We start from the raw sequence: 16793 nt of genomic DNA, 5'->3' as shown, positions 1-16793 counted from the left end.
ATCTTCTGAATAGCTGAATTACTCATCACAGAATTGTTCAATGACTCTAAAAGCAATTGATGTCACTTGGAAGGATGAGACAAGAAGGAGGCAATGATTTTTAATAAATTGTAAAACACATTAAGCTAAACCCAATTTATTTTTTGAGCTGTGTCGTTTACCAGAGATTGACTTTGCTTCTCGGTAATTCAGTCTGTTATTTTTGTTCCTTTAAGAGACAAGCTGATCGTTTGTGAAATGCACTGGTTGTAACATAAAATGGAATTCCTTGCCATTATTAACTTTTGCCAATAATTATTCAAAAAAGAGTTCATAATAATAAGCCTTCAAAAAAATGCAACAAGATAAAAGTTGGTTTGCTATCCTCCAGGAGAAAAAAGGGATTAAAAAAATTCTGACAGACTACCATTCCGATGTTACCCACTGTGACTATCATTATTAATTTTGTTTTTGTGTGAACAGGTTGGAAGAATGTACTTCAAATTTGGATGAGGTTGTTATTAAGCCCAAGCTATTGTCTAGAATGATCATACATAAAATACGGGCGATTAGCCTTTCCCAATTCCAGTTCACATGAGTCTGCACCTTACACAGCAAGTAGAAGCAGAACCTACAGCAAACAGGCGCTTTGGACCATGATATATGTGCTGAACATGAATTAAATTAATCACTTCTGCCTGCACATGCCTCACATCCCCTCCATTATTTGTATATCCCTGTGTCCATCCAAACCCCTTTTAACAACAAATTTTGTATCTACTTCCAACACCATCCCTGGCAACACTCGCTGTGTAAAAAAGACTTGCCTCAGACATCTCTTTTAAACTTTCCCTTAAAGCTTAAAGCTATGCCCTCTAGTATTTGACATTTCCACCCTGGGAGGAAGATTCTGACTGTCTACCATATCTATGCCTCTCACCATTTCATAAACTACCATCAGGTCTCCCCTCAGGTTCTGATGCTCCAGAGAAAACAATTCAAATTTGTCCAAAGATAGACAAGGGTTCCGATTCGAAACATCACCTATTCCTTTTCTCCAGAGATGCTGCCTGACCCGCTGAGGTACTCCAGTGTTTTGAGTCTTTCTTTGGGATAAACTAGCACCTGCAGTCCTTTCCTACACACTAAGTTTGTCCAGCCTCTTCTTATTGCTAATACCCTCTAATCTAGGGAGTATTTCTTGTAATGCTCTTGTATCAGCCCATAGCTGGCGGTAAAACGATGTTTACTCATTCTCCTTTGTAACCTTTACACATCATCCTTACATTTATGATGTTTTTCTTCTGGAGACATGGCAGCAGGGAGCTTTGTCACAGGATGCAAGAAGAAACTTGCAAAACTCACATCATTGTCATCAATCCACAAGCTTCCCGTCAACCTTTAGCCCTCCTGCTCAGTATTTGCACCAGACACAGGAAAGGATTCACATACATCCAGTAAGGGAAATTGAACCACTGTACTTGCGCTGTAAAGGGCAGGGTTTTGAATAATACTGTTGCAGTTCTGAAGAAACATTTTAAAAATTGACCCCAAGTATAAGCACTAAATGCTGATGCTGGCAAAACATAAATAAAACCACTCCAATAACCATTTCGGTGGCACAGAAGTGTAGCGGTAGAGCTGCTGCCTCACAGCCCCTATGATCCGATTTCGACCCTGGCCTCTGGTGCTGTCTGTGTGGAGTTTGCGTGCTCTCCCTGTGACTGCTTGGATTTCGTCCGGGCTTTGTGGTTTCCTCACACATCCCAAAGGCATGCAGCTTTGTAAGTTAAATGACCTCTGTAAAAATAAATGTATAGGGAATGGAAGGGAAAGTGGGATAACATATAACTAGTGTGAATGGGTGATCGATTGTTGGTGTGGAATCAGTGAGTCGCAGGGCTTGTTTCCATGCTGCATCTCCAAACTAAACTAAATTTGCCAGGGTTGATGACTTTTGTAATGATAGGTAATATAAGAAAATAACTGCAGATGCTGGTACAAATAGAAGGTATTTATTCACAAAATGCTGGAGTAACTCAGCAGGTCAGGCAGCATCTCAGGAGAGAAGGAATGGGTGACGTTTCGGGTCGAGACCCTTCTTCAGACTGATGTCAGGGGGGCAGGACAAAGGAATGATATAGGTGGAGACAGGAAGATAGAGGGAGATCTGGCAAGGAGGAGGGGAAGAGAGGGACAGAAGAACTATCTAAAGTTGGAAAAGTCGATGTTCATACCACTGGGCTGCAAGCTGCCCAGGCGAAATATGAGGTGCTGTTCCTCCAATTTCCGGTGGGCCTCACTATGGCACTGGAGGAGGCCCATGACAAAAAGGTCAGACTAGGAATGGGAGGTGGAGTTGAAGTGCTTGGTCAACCAACGGGGACCGAGTGCAGGTGTTGAGCGAAGCGATCGCCGAGCCTGCGCTTGGTTTCGCTGATGTAAATAAGTTGACATCTGGAGCAGCGGATGCAATAGATGATGGAGGTTTATAAATACAACATGAATATATATGGCACAGTGGCGTAGTGGTAGAGTTGCTGCCTTACAGCGCCAGAGACCCGGGTTCGATCCTGACCACAGGTGCAGTCTGTATGAAGTTTCTACGTTCTCCCTGTGACCACGTATGTTTTCTCCAGTTGCCTCGTACATTCCAAAGATGTGCAGGTTTGTATGTTAATTGGCTTCTGTAAATTGTTCCTCGTGTGTAGGACAGTGCTAATTAATGTACATGGTGATCCTTAGTCGGCGTGGACTCAGTGGGCCGAAAGGCCTGTTTCCACACTGTGTCTCTAAAGTCTGAAGTCAAAAGTCTATATTTGTCTACATTGGCCCCAGAAAATAAATCTCAAAATTTCACTTAAAAATTATCAGGCAGGGTGATCATCCTACAGTTGTGAAAATCTTTTACTAAGTAAGCAATGAGGTGTTTAAATTTTTGTCAAATGCAAGAATTAGTTAGTTGGATTAGCTGGAAGTCTATTCCAGCTTTCATATCCATTAGAATGCAAGTGCACAGATTGATTTTCAACCCATTGTCCATAATCAATAGAATGGATGCAGTAGAGTGTAGTCTCACTCTCACATGCCACAGGGGGGCTTTTCACTTGACATCGCCATGTGTATGATTGAAATATGAATCTCCCAGATTCCCTTTCAGCTTTTCTGCCTCTCCTCACCACACCCCTCCCCCAGCCCTCAAGGAGAGTGGCAGCATTTGCATATACTGTCTCTTGTCAGTGTGACCAAGATTTGTGGGACTTAGATATGGTTTGGTCCTGCTCTGCAGTTCTTCTGTTCTGATGGTTTTATGAAGTTATTTGATTTATCCACCTCAGTGTTGGTAGAAAAACATATTTCTTTTGGGACAAATGCTGTGCACTGCCTCATCAAAAACTGCTCATTTATAATGTGTAGGAAGGAACTGCAGATGCTGGTTTCACCGAAGATGGACACAAAATGCTGGAGTAACTCAGCGGGTCAGGCAGCATCTCTGGAAAAAAGTAGTTGATGTTTCCGGTCAAGACTGATCGGTCTGATGAAGGACCTCGACCCGAAACATCAGCTATTCCTTTTTCTCCAGAGATGCTGCCTGACCCGCTGAGTTACTCCAGCATTTTGTGTCCATCTTCGGTGAAACCAGCATTTTGTGTCGATGTCAATTATAATGGTGACAGGGTTGCTTCATAGATGAATCCCACTTTCATGTTTGATAACTCTCATCATTAAATAATCTCATCCAAAACAACAGGAAGGACAAGACCACTCTGGGCTTTAAGAGAGAAGTAAACAAGAGAGAATTCTTACTTTGCTCACTTTGCAGCGACACTAACATGAAAGTGGATGGGATCAAAGATACATGGGTCTTGCAATGCATTACTGCCAAAGATGTGGCCAAATCTGCTGGAGAATGTATTCAACTAGGTCCACACATGCTGGATACCCCCTCAATAAATCTAGGCTGGGAGTTTGTGAGGCCCCGTGTCGAAGCTCAGATCACGATTGAAAAACCAAGGGTGAAGGGTGAAGTCTCACTCATATTCTTTCTTGCCTTGTCCCATTGGATATTGATCCAGTGAGTTTTGAGAAAGACAAGCGTATGATTTATTATTGGGGAACGGGACTGAGGCAGCAGACCGGCGAGTTGAGGAGAGAGCCGCTGGCGATGATGGACATGTGGATTAGGCCGGTGGGAGTGGGACCATGGTATTGCCTCCAGCGCCTGCAAGGAGCTGCCCCTCGGGACACAGAGAAGGTCGGGTGAGGTTGGGTCATGGGCCTGCAGCAGCCTGGAGCTTACCTGGATCGGGGCGCTCCAGTACTTCCAACATTGTGGACTGGACTTGGACTTTGTAAACGGTGTAAAAATATGCCGACAGTACATTTGTGGGTTGTGCAAACAAATGTCACTTCTCTGCATATGTGACAGTAAAGAACTGTTGAGCCATTGAGACCTTTCAAAGTTGATGAAATATGCTAGGTTTCTTTGACTCTTTCATAGACCCGAAGGGTATAAAAAGGATGCTTCCAGGACGAGACAGCTGAAATCTTTCCAAGTTAAGCAGATTGCACCAATAAGCCTAAAATAAATCTCAAGTGTCACCAGCACCATCTGCTTCATTCGGAGTAGGTGACCTTTTCCTGATTCCATGAACTCTCTGGGTCAACATAGAAAATCTCAGGCAGCCTCTTGCTCAGCGATGGATTTCAGTTCTCTTGTTTAAGAACTCAGGTGAGGAAACAAGTACGTTGGCTATGACTGCCAGTCAACCAAAATAAATATTTGCATTTAAATAGTGCCTCCTTTAGCTTCAGATTATTTCAATCTAATTTTCACCAGGCAAAGCACAGTATTAATGAAGTAAAACTACCAGCTAGTTAGTTTGCAGGAAGCCCCCACAAACAGCAGACTGATTATGTCCAAAGAACCCATGTTCTACTGATAATAGTTCAAGGATGATCATCGGGTGATATCAGCGGTAACCTCCATTTCTTTACAGCAGTACCTTGTGATTATTTAAGAGAACGAACATGGATTCATTTCATCTAAGAAACAACTTTCCTTTCACTACAATTAAGCTCAGTTGATGTTCTGGAATTCTTTTAAAAAGCAAGCCGTTGTGAACGATGAACACAAATGCACAGATTCTGGTATAAACTCATCCTGCTCACCATGGGAGGAAGTTTGTCATTCTTTTCTAAATTTATAATGTGTTCATCCTGATTTATAATATCCTTTTAAATGGCAGGGCAAGCCATTCAGTTGTATCTTTACCACTACATTGAAATAGGGGTACAATAAATCTGGCAGGGCTCCCTGGAATCTACCTCAAGGATTATTTTCAGACATGGCCAAGTGGCTTCCAGCCTAGTCAACTCTGGTGTTCAAGATGGGAGAGATGACCCACAGATGTGTTAAGCAACCACTGAGAATCATAGCTTACACTCACCGTCCTGAGTCCTCCATTACAAACCCTGGAGACGCCTTGTCCCACGAGAAGATCAGAACCACCATAGTGGATGACACAGTAGCACACACTGCTGGTCCCGACCCAAAACGAAACCCATACTTTTTTCTCCAGAGATGCTGCCTGACCCGCTGAATTACTTCACCACTTTATGTCTATCTTTTCAAATAAACTTGAAACTCTGTTTCTCTCTCCACACTTGCTGCAAATGCTGCTGTAATTCCCACGATGTTCAGTTTTCTTCGCTGCCTACACAGCCTACTGTTTTCTACACTTGCATGCCAAGCCTGATATTCACTGCTGCAAAATATGTAAAGATGCAATTTTTATGCTTATTTGATTAATTGATATCTTAATTCCTGCATGTTTCATATAAAAGCAAATTAGATGGAATTCTGAGTGTAACTTTGCTCTTGTGTGTTGAGTTCCACTGAGAGTAATTACCATCTCCCCCGATTCATTTAATTGTCTAAGTAACAACCTGGAAAGTTATGGTGTTTGCATTTAGTTAGCAGTTTAGTTTCAGGCCATGTAGCACAGTGGAACAGTTGGTAGAGCTGCTGCCTCACAGTGCCAGAGATCCAGGTTTGATCCTGACCTCGGGTGTTGTCTGCGTGGAGCTTGCACGTTCTCCCTGTGACCACATGGATTTCCTCCGGGTGATCCGGTTTCCTCCCACATCCCAAAGATAGGGGAGTTTGTATGTTAACTGGCCTCTAAAAATTGCCCCTATTGTGTAGAAAGTGGATGAGAAAGATGGACAGCATAAAACCCATGTAAGCAAGTGATCGATTGTCGCCATGGACTTGGTAGGCCAAAGGGCCTGTTTCCATGCTGTATCCCTAAACTAAACTAAACATATATACTCAGGAAAAATCTACTGTTGGATTAGGCTGGAGTGGACTTCAACAAATCATTTGAAAAATGATCTGTTAGTTACAGAAACTCGTAGAAGCATAACAGGTGCATCGAAATCTGTCCGAATTCCTACTCCACCAGCAATTCTGCACGACTGAAAGAATTAGTGACTGACAGGGAGGTACAACTGGAATGCAAATACATTTCTAAGTTAGCGCTAGAACAGCTTAAGCAGCACTTGATCCAGTAACCTCTGTGCTGCCAGTACTTGTCTGATAAATATATACCAGCCAGCCTCTGGTATTTACACTGGAAAGCGCCCAGTATCAAAATAGATCATTCCATTATACCAAGAAGATGATGTCATTCAGCACAGCACTAAGCTCATTCAATATTTACGTGAAGGATGCACAACTTGTCATCTATAGGACATGCTCTGTTCAGGAGGAGAGTGTGGATTGCAAGCCGGTTTCACCGATGACCTTTCTTCCCAATCCTGAACGGGAGCATTCAATCTTCACCTGTCCAGAAGGCTAGTTTAGTTTATTGTCACGTGTACTAAGATACAATGAAAAGCTTTTGTTTCGTGCTAACCAGTCAGCTGAAAGACAATACATGATTACAATCGGGCCGTCCACAGTGTACAGATACGATAATAGGAATAATCTGAATTAGTGCAAGATAAAGCCAATAAAGTCCGATCAAAGATAGAGATAGTCCAATTCGGTAGATAGTAGTCCAGGACTGCTCTCTAGTTGTGGTAGAATGGTTCAGTTGTCTGATAACAGCTGGGAAGAAACTGTCCCTGAATCTGGAGGTGTGAGTTTTCAGACTTCTATACCTTTGGTCTGATGGGAGAGGGGTGAAGAGGAAGTGGCCAGGGTTCGACTGGTCCTTGATTATCAAGTCAAGTCAAGTCAAGTCAATTTTATTTGTATAGCACATTTAAAAACAACCCACGTTGACCAAAGTGCTGCACATCTGATTAGGGAAAAAAAAAGAAACATACAGTGGCAGGCAGCCAAACACAATGGCGCGGCCATCTTTAACAAAATGTTTAACTAAAGCAGAATGGTGTAGATTGCTGCCATTGCATGTACAGGGGCTAGAGGATGGTGTGATCTTGATGAAGTGCAGAAAATTACGTTGGTGGCCTTGCCGAGGCACCGTGAGCTGCAAATGGAGTCAATGGAAGGGAGGGTTGTTTTTTGTGATGGTCTGGGCTGTGTCCACATGCATATCTATAACAATCATCAGTCACCCATCTGCACCAATCCCATTTTTCTTCTTGTGTCCACATCAACTTCCTCCCTCTCACCATTTTCAGTTCCCTAACTCCATCCACACAAGGGGCAGTTTACACCCAACACCTGTGGGGTGACTGTCACAGGGAGAGTGTGCAAACATTGCACTGGCTGTGGCCCAAGGAGCTCCTGGAATTGTGAGGTAGTAATGTCACTCTGCACCCAAATGATGGAGAGAATTTAGCAACCATCTGACAAATAGTATATGCAAGTTTATGCTTCTTTTGGATCTATATTTTCTGTATCATAGGGGGTCTAGACCTCCTACACTGCCTCTAACAATCTTGTAATGAATCTGGTACTTTTTTTCCTATATATTTGATAGCATCGATATGGAAGCGACATTCAAAAATCCCGTTGTACTTGTACAATGACAATAAAAGATATTGCATTGTTTTGTATTTTATTGTATTGTGATCACTAATGTAATAATTGAATATTTGTATCTGCACTTTCTCTATAGCTGTAAACTATATTCTACATTCTGGTTACTTTGAACTGCTTCATGAGCTTGTGCAAGGCTTGATTGTACTCATGTATGAAGTGATATTCCTGGAGGGAACACAGAACAAAGATTTTCACTGTATCTCGGTACACATGTCATTAATAAACCAATGCCAATACCCATAGTGGTCTTTGTCAAGTCTTGGATAAATGATGGCCAGAATTCCCCTGATTTTGTGCCGTTGATTTGGTTCAGCCAAGGGAGACGTAGAGGTGCAATAATATCACATCCAAAACATAGCAGCTCTGACTGTGTCAGCCTGGATTCAATGCTTTTGTTCCCTGGAGTTTAAATTGAATCAAAAGCTCAGAAAGGTTAAGCACCGACTTTGTTGTGCTAAAATGTGGCTGTGTTTGACATTAGCATCCAATCAGGTGATTCACAAAACTGGCCAACATCCAATTTTAAAAGTTGTTCGAGTTGTTTACACACACAAAGCAAGCACTAAAAGAAGACCCACACAGTTCCGAGCAGGACCTGACCTAATTTTGCTTGTCATGTGAGGCATGCAGAGCAGAATGTCAGCCTTAAAACCACGCACTCCCAAAGGCAGCTAAACTGCAGAAACTCACACTCTGGCTGTTTGGAAAAGGGAAGCAGCAAGGGAGAGGGAAATAGTTCTTCTATTCACTCAAAGGAACATCCAAGTCCAGGTCAGCGAGCCACCTACCAAGAGGAAGGTCATGGGAATGAAGGGGCCTGCACAAGGTGTCTGGCTGGAGACGGCTATGCTGGTCTCCTCTGGCTGTTAATCGTCATGTAATGGTGCAATGCTGAAAGATATTTTATGATCTCACAAGTTATGTCAGGCTGATATGCACAGCACTCTTTGCCCTTCCAGTACAGTGGTCTTTGCACAAAATGCAATTTAAGCGGACGTCTGATCTCCTTTAGCAAGGCGATATGTATCAGGAAGTACAGAGGTGTTGTAGAAAACCATTACGGATAATTGAATTGGCTTTCCCAATTGATTATTAATATAATATATATTGGCATTAGTGTCTGCAGTGTGGGGAGGTTTATGCAGTTTATACTGGTAAAATCCACTTTGCAGATTCCTTGTGAAAATCGAGATATACTTCGGGAGACCAGTCTATTTCATATGAGATCCTCACTCTTCTGCCCAGCTGGGGAATGAGCCTGTGGATATTGGGCAGAAGCATCACTCTGGTAGCTTTCCTCTATCTCCTATTCCTTTTGCTCCTGCTTTCGTCTCATGACCCTGAGACTCCTGATCTTCTGGTTCTTCTCCGTCTGGCAGCAGACGACTATAATCTCCATGTCTGCTTGGTGCGTTGTGCAGTGCAGGCTAGACCAATACAGACTGTGGAATCTCACCATCCATGACTCTCCTAGTACTTGTGCAGCTCTTCTGTTTGTATTTGGGATGCCATGACTGGACAAGGCACTGGTGTGAGCATCCAGGAACGTAGGGGGTAGTTCTTGATGCCCCAAGTCAAGTCAAGTCAAGTCAAGTTTATTTGTCACACACGATGTGCAGTGAAACGAAAGTGGCAATGCCTGTGGATTGTGCAAAAAAAAGTTACAATTACAGCATATAAATTAAAATTAATACAGAAAAGAAAATGTAGTCCCTGGAGTAATAATTGTTAACTGTCCTGATGGCCTGTGGGAAGAAACTCCGTCTCATCCTCTCCGTTTTCACAGCATGACAGCGGAGGTGTTTGCCTGACCGTAGCAGCTGGAACAGTCCGTTACTGGGGTGGCAGGGGTCCCTCATAATCTTGCTTGCTCTTGATCTGCACCTCCTGATGCCGAACGCACTACTCTCTGCAGGGCCTTCCTGTCCTGGGCAGAGCTGTTCCCAAACCAGACTGTGATGTTGCCGGACAGGATGCTCTCTACAGCCCCAGAGTAGAAGCAATGAAGGATCCTCAGAGACACTGAATTTCCTCAGCTGTCTAAGGTGGTAAAGGCGCTTCTTTGCCTTACCCACCAGTGCAGCAATGTGTGTTGTCCATGTCAGATCCTCTTTGATGTTGACTCCCAGGTATTTAAAGCTGCTCACCCTATCCACAGTAGACCCATTTATCTCCAGTGGTGTGTACGTCCTTGGATGTTGAGCCCTTCTAAAGTCCACAATCAGCTCCTTAGTTTTTTTGACATTCAAGAGGAGGCTATTGTCCCGAGACCAGAGTGCCAGATCAGCCACCTCCTCCCGGTAGGCCTTCTCATCGTTGTCGGAGATCCGGCCCACCACCACAGTGTCATCAGCAAACTTGATGATGGAGTTTGAGCTGAACCTGGCCCCACAGTCATGTGTGTATAGGGAGTACAGTAGGGGGCTAAGGACGCAACCCTGGGGGGATCCTGTGTTCAGGGTGAGGGGGCTAGATGTGTGTTCCCCCATCCTGACCATTTGGGGCAGTGGGAATCCCTCTGGTGTGAAGAAGTTATCTGTGATTCCTGCTATTGTGTCCTTTGCTGCGATCCACAATAATCTACATACTGAGGGTGTGAATGCATTGGTCAGGAAACTAGCAGGGAGGGCTGGAATTTGCTGCAGCCACTTGGAAACGAAGGCTATGTGACCTTGACCTCCAGGGAGACGGCAATTCAGATACAAGAACATGGCTGGTCTTCCAACTTATAACAGCTATGGAAAGATTTATAGGAAAATAACTGCAGATGCTGGTACAAATCAAAGGTATCTTAAAATGCTGGAGTAACTCAGCGGGTCAGGCAGCATCTCTGGAGAGAGGGAATGGGTGGCATTTCGGGTCGAGACCCTTCTTTTTATTATATATTTTTGTTTTTTGTTTTCTGTTCATACTGCAAGCAAGATTGTCATTGTACCTGCTCCTCGCCAGACTTATGCATCTGACAATTAATACTTGACTTGAAATAAAAACTTGGGTTGTTGTGAAGAAATTGGATTGCATTACACCTAAACAAAAACAGAATAAACTAAAACGTTTGTCTTTGCAGTGTGTTTTTCAAATTGCGATACTGCTGCCATTTCATTCATAACAAATGTGTCTGAGGTTAAAATACATTTCTGACTTCTTCAGCCTTCATCTTCCTTTCCATTCGTTTTGCAGAACGTGCACCTCCAATTGAGTTGGTGCACCAACATTGATCAAGAGCTGATAACCTTTAGCTTAACGCAATAGAATGATAGAGAAGCATAGTTGATTAAAAGATAAAGTTCCAGCAAAGAAGCACTCACTTGGGAACCCACAAGGTTATTGGGGTGGTTTCAGGACAAGAGTATATTTTAGTTTAGTTTAGTTTAGTTATATGGCGCAGAAACAGGCCCTGCATATTAACACTATCCTACACACACTAGAGACAATTTCTACATTTACCAAGCCAATTTACCCACATACCTGTATGTCTTTGGAGTGTGGGAGGAAACTGAAGATCTCAGGGAAAACCCACACGGTCACGGGGAGAACGTGCAAACTCCGTGCAGACGGCGCCCGTAGTCAGGATCGAACCTGGATCTCCGGCACTGCAAGCACTGTAAGGCAGCAACTCTAGCACTGCACCACCATGCCGCCCAGAGTCCTGATCCAGATCTGGGATCAGGGAATGGTGGCCACAGCCACCTTCTGAACCTCAGCAGTCCGAACCAACTGAAATCACTCTTAGTAGGTATTGTGATAGATCGACAGATTTATGTCTCCCCTTTAAATGCTTTCAGGTTTTTTTTCTCCTTTTCTGTCTGTATTTCAGATTCAGAACTGCTGGGAAAAGAATTGATTCTTTGGTTTGAATCATTGCAAAGCACGCAATGTGCTACCGTATGCTTAGTAACCGCGAGCAACCTCTGAAAAAAAAAGAATGGAAAGGAAGATGAAGGCTGAAGAAGTCAGAAATGTATTTTAACCTCAGACACATTTGTTATGAATTATATGGCAGCAGGATCGCAATTTGAAAAACACACTGCAAAGACAAAAGTTTTAGTTTATTCATGTCCACAGCACGCCAGGCAAAAACGTGATCTAACATTGTTCAATTCACCGCACTCAGCAAAAATAGCGATGTATATTTTGTTTCTTTTCCCGACTAAATAAATATCGATTGCTGGGGCCTGGTCTTCATTGAATCTGCCTCAGGGGGTTCACTGCTGCCAAAGTTGGGAGATTGTGTGTGGCTGTAGATTTTATAAGCCCAGAAACGCTGGTTAAAGGGCTATATCTTTTTCCAATCATTGAAGAAATCATTGTCCGGGGAAAAAATATTTTTTCTCAGAGAACATGTGGACCGAGGCATCATCTCTTGTTTCAGGATGTTGAATTAGGAATGTTTCTGCATGAGCAGAGGAAAGTGATTCAGGATGAAGAGGGGGTCGGGATGATGCAGGGAGGGGGGCAAATGTAAAAGGGGGAAGGCGTGTTTTCTGTTTAAAGTTTAAAGCGTGCAAGAAGGCCATTCAAGCCGCTGTGTCCAATATCAATCAAATAAAAGTTCTTTAATTTAAGCTCTCAGTCCATTGCCAGATATTTTACAAGTGTGTTTCTGCTTCCAACTACCTTTTCCAGCAGTGGATTTTAGACAATAATGCATGGAGTCATAGAGAGATACAGCAGGAGGCAAACCCTTCAGTCCCTCTGTATTTGTAGTGTGTTTTTCAAATTGTGATACTGCTGCGTAATTCATAACAAATGTGTCAGAGGCTAAAATACATGCTGGTCACCAACCACCCATTAATGCTAACTTCATTTTTTCATCTCGCCACATTTTCATTTACTCCTCTCCCAATCCCAGCTTCCACAACCCATCTACACGTGGGGCAATTTACAGAGGTCAATTAAACTACCATACCACATATCTTTGAGATGAAGTGGGAAACCACAGTACCTGGAGGAAATCCGTGCAATCACAGGGAGAACATGGAAACTACGCAGACAGTACAAGAAGTCAGGATCGAACCCCGGTCTCTAGATCTGTGAGCCAGCAATTCTAATACGTGGTCCATTGCGTACCACTGTAGGTTAAAATAAAATTGTGTAACACCCTTTAGCCATTCCATCAAGTAAGTCTACCTCCTTTAGTTATTGACCTTTTCCATTAAGGAGAACACACCCTTCCTATTTACCTTGTCCTTCAAGGGTGCTTTATCTCCGAAAGTCAAATATCCCCATTGTTCTTCACCATCTCATCAATCTATTTTGTTACCTTCAGGAATTTATGGACAAGCACTCGAGATCCCTTTGAATATCTATACTTCTTAGTATCTTATCATTTATTGCATTTTCCTTCGCCATGTTTGTCCTTGCCAAATATGTTGCTTTGTATTTCTTTAGAATGATTTTCATTTGCCATTTTGCCCACCATTTGTGTCAGTCACACGACCAACTCCCACCTCCCACATACACATTGTAAACAAAGTGGGAGCTGAGTATTCTGCCCAATGGAAGTGTACTGAATATATCTTCTCGTGACAAAAAAACACCCATTAACTATTGCCTTTTGCTATATTTGACACAGCTAATTTTTAATCAAACTTTGTATCCCATAGGTTTTTATTTTCTGGTGGGGCTTTGCTGAAATCCATACACACTGCATCAAGTGCGATACCCACATTGGCACTCCTAGTTACCTCTAAAACAATCTAATTGCAGAAATGAAGCAAAACTTTCTCTTATCATATCCATATCATATACATGATTTTGTCTCCCTCTAGTTATTGATTTATGCTCTCTTCAAAATGTTTCCAATCATCGGCTAACTCCTGATGCTAATTGCTTTGTTATCCTTTTCCTTGTAATACAATGATACCACTTTAGCAATCTTCTAGGCTTCCGACATAACATCTGTAGCCAAACATATTGGAGGATGACCATCAGAGCTATTTTCTCGCATGTTTCTTTTAGGTGTCAGGGATACACTTTATCCAAGTCCGATGATCTATTTACCATTATAAATTTGTGGCCCCTTAATATGTTCTCTCTCGAAATATTTAACATTTCTAATATATCATATTATAATTCATATTGATTCTAGTAATTATGTATTTCATATAATTCTCTCATTGTTTAAAATGAATGAATTGCTGAAAATGAAGGGGAATCCAGCAGGGTTTGCTGACACGTGCAGCGGCAGGCAGTAGATAGGATTATTCGGTGAACTTTTGTAACATTGTCGGTGCCAAAATGTTGCTGGAGCTTGTGTACTGCCCAGGTGAGGTCTCCTACATGATTTCACTGGGTTGTATGCAAAAACAAAGCATTTCACTATACCTAGATATATATCATTAAATCATTATTGAATCATTGAAGTTCAATACTGCTCCTTCTGCAGTTGGGTTTGCTGCACACTGATTAAAATGGTTATGTGTGATATATTTCATGAATATTGTACCCTCTGTAGCTTTCCACTTTAACTGTCAAAGGTAATGCAGGGGTAGTTAGCATCCCCAAATATTACATTCTCAGTGATTTTTGCACTTTTTAAGAAATTATGCTAACTTCTCCGACACAGGGATGGGCAATTTGGCATTGACAGAGGGTAGATGCCCCAGGCCGGAAGGCCAGAAGTGTGTTGTCAGGGACACTTGCAACATGAAGACTGTGCTGAGGATGAGTGGCAAGGTCAGGACAGCCTCAAACATGTTGCTCATCTTTGTAGTTGCATTTTGTCTGACACTACTGATGTGTCCTGTGGACATTTGGAATAAAGCCAAGGCATTGAAGTGCAGGGTTGTAGTGACTCTGACTGCCACAGGATGTGAGGTAAATGAAGTGCAGGTCGCTCTCAAGCAGACAGAACAACTGGACACAGCATGGAGCTACAGATCCTGCAGTTACAGCTTCTGTTCTGACATCCACAAGTAGGTGTGACTGGATCGGTCAAGCTGGATGCATGGATGAAGACAAAATTATACTTCCTGATGATGTTAAACCCTTGACCTATATTATCCTCTGATCATAGAGTCTTACAGCGTGGAAACAGGCCCGTCGGCCCAACTTGTCACCATGTCCCATCTACGCTAGTCCCACCTGCCTGCGTATGGCACATATCCCTCCGAACCTGTCTAAATTTTCTTAAATGTTGCGATTGTCCCTGCCTCAACTACCTCCTTTGGCAGCTCGTTCCACACACCCACCACCCTTTGTGTGAAAAAGTTACTCTTCAGGTTCCTGTTAAATCTTTCCCCCCCGCCCCCACTCACCTTAAACCTTTGTCCTCTGATTCTCGATTCCCCTCCTCTGGGCAAGAGAATAATGCAAATGAAATTTGTTTTTTCCTTCTAGAACTACGAGAAAATAAGAGGAATTCTCCATCAGGTTTTTTAGAATTTAAATATGGGCAAAATGTTAATTGTTTGCATTTATAAGTGCCTTAATAGCATGACGGTGCACCACAGAAGAGAAACGGAGCTGGCAATGAGATTTGCCATAGGGAAGGTTAAAGGATGCAACCAAATGTTTGGTCTCATGGAGAGATGGCATTTGGCGATGATCTAATGTACATTTCCAGCTGGTCTCTTTCCAGGCCCTCACTTGCCACCGACATTGAATGGCCCCAACCATTTCCACATGTCTCGTGAATAAACGGTATTAGGCGGTGAGTGAATAGGAGAGTCATGTTTGCTCCCTTTGACACTGTTTCATTGCCATTGACATGAATGCTCAAATGACTCCTTTCAGACGGAGGAAATAGATCTTTCTCTCCATGACTACTCGGTTCGTTCACTCTTCCCAACCCACCCCCTTTCCCCCTCCCCAGGCGCATTCCACTGCGACCGCAGGAAATGCAACACCTGTCCCTACACCTCCTCCCTCACCTTCATCCAGCGACTTCTGAAGAAGGGTCTCGACACGAAATGTCACCCATTCCTTCTCTCCAGAGATGCTGCCTGCCCCGCTGAGTTACTCCAGCATTTTGTGTCTATCTTTGGTTTAAACCAGCATCTGCAGTTCCTTCCTACACACTTAAACAGTGCCTCCAGGTGAAACAGAGGTTTCCTTGCACCCCTTCCAACTTCATCAATTGCATTTGTGCCCTCCTCACAAGCATAGACTAGATGACTGCTCCACTGAGCATTTGCCATCCATCCACGAGTGCCTGTTGGAGATTCCGGTTGCCAACCACTTTAATTCCTCTTCCCATTCCCATACGAACTTGTCTGTGCTCAGCCACCTTCACTGCCAGAGTGAGGCCGCTGCAGATTGTAAGAACACCACGTCTTGTTCCACTGGATAGCCTACCAGCCATTATCCCTGGTTCTGGTTCTACATTTCACTCCCCATATTCTTTCTTTAGTAGTTCTGCACTCTTTTGTCCCCACTTCAGCTCTAGCCTTGATTACGATGTCCACACATCACCCCTCCTCATCCGAATCCACTTTACCACTTACCAGCGTCTGCCTCACCCCTTCCCCTCACTCCTCTTTACCAGCTTTCTCCCCTCTACTCCATCAGTGTGAAGAACAGTCCCGACTTGAAATGTTCCCTGTCCTTTTCCCTCCATGGATGCTGCCTGGCTAACTGTTCCCCCAACACTTTGATTTTTGCTCAGGATTCCAGCATCTGCAGTCTCTTGGGTGTCCCATAGTTTGTAGTGTTGGTAATGTACTAGGGGAAGGCAGGGGGGTGTGCCGTGATATGCATCTCCATGCAGATTTCCAGTCTCTGTTTGTTAGATCATTACAATCGTTTCTGGCTATGAAATTAGAACATACATCTGGAGAAAAGGAATAGGTGATGT

The sequence above is a fragment of the Rhinoraja longicauda genome, chromosome 5 (assembly GCF_053455715.1).
Source record: "Rhinoraja longicauda isolate Sanriku21f chromosome 5, sRhiLon1.1, whole genome shotgun sequence".
NCBI lineage: Eukaryota > Metazoa > Chordata > Chondrichthyes > Rajiformes > Arhynchobatidae > Rhinoraja > Rhinoraja longicauda.
Note: the sequence above shows the minus strand (reverse complement) of the source record.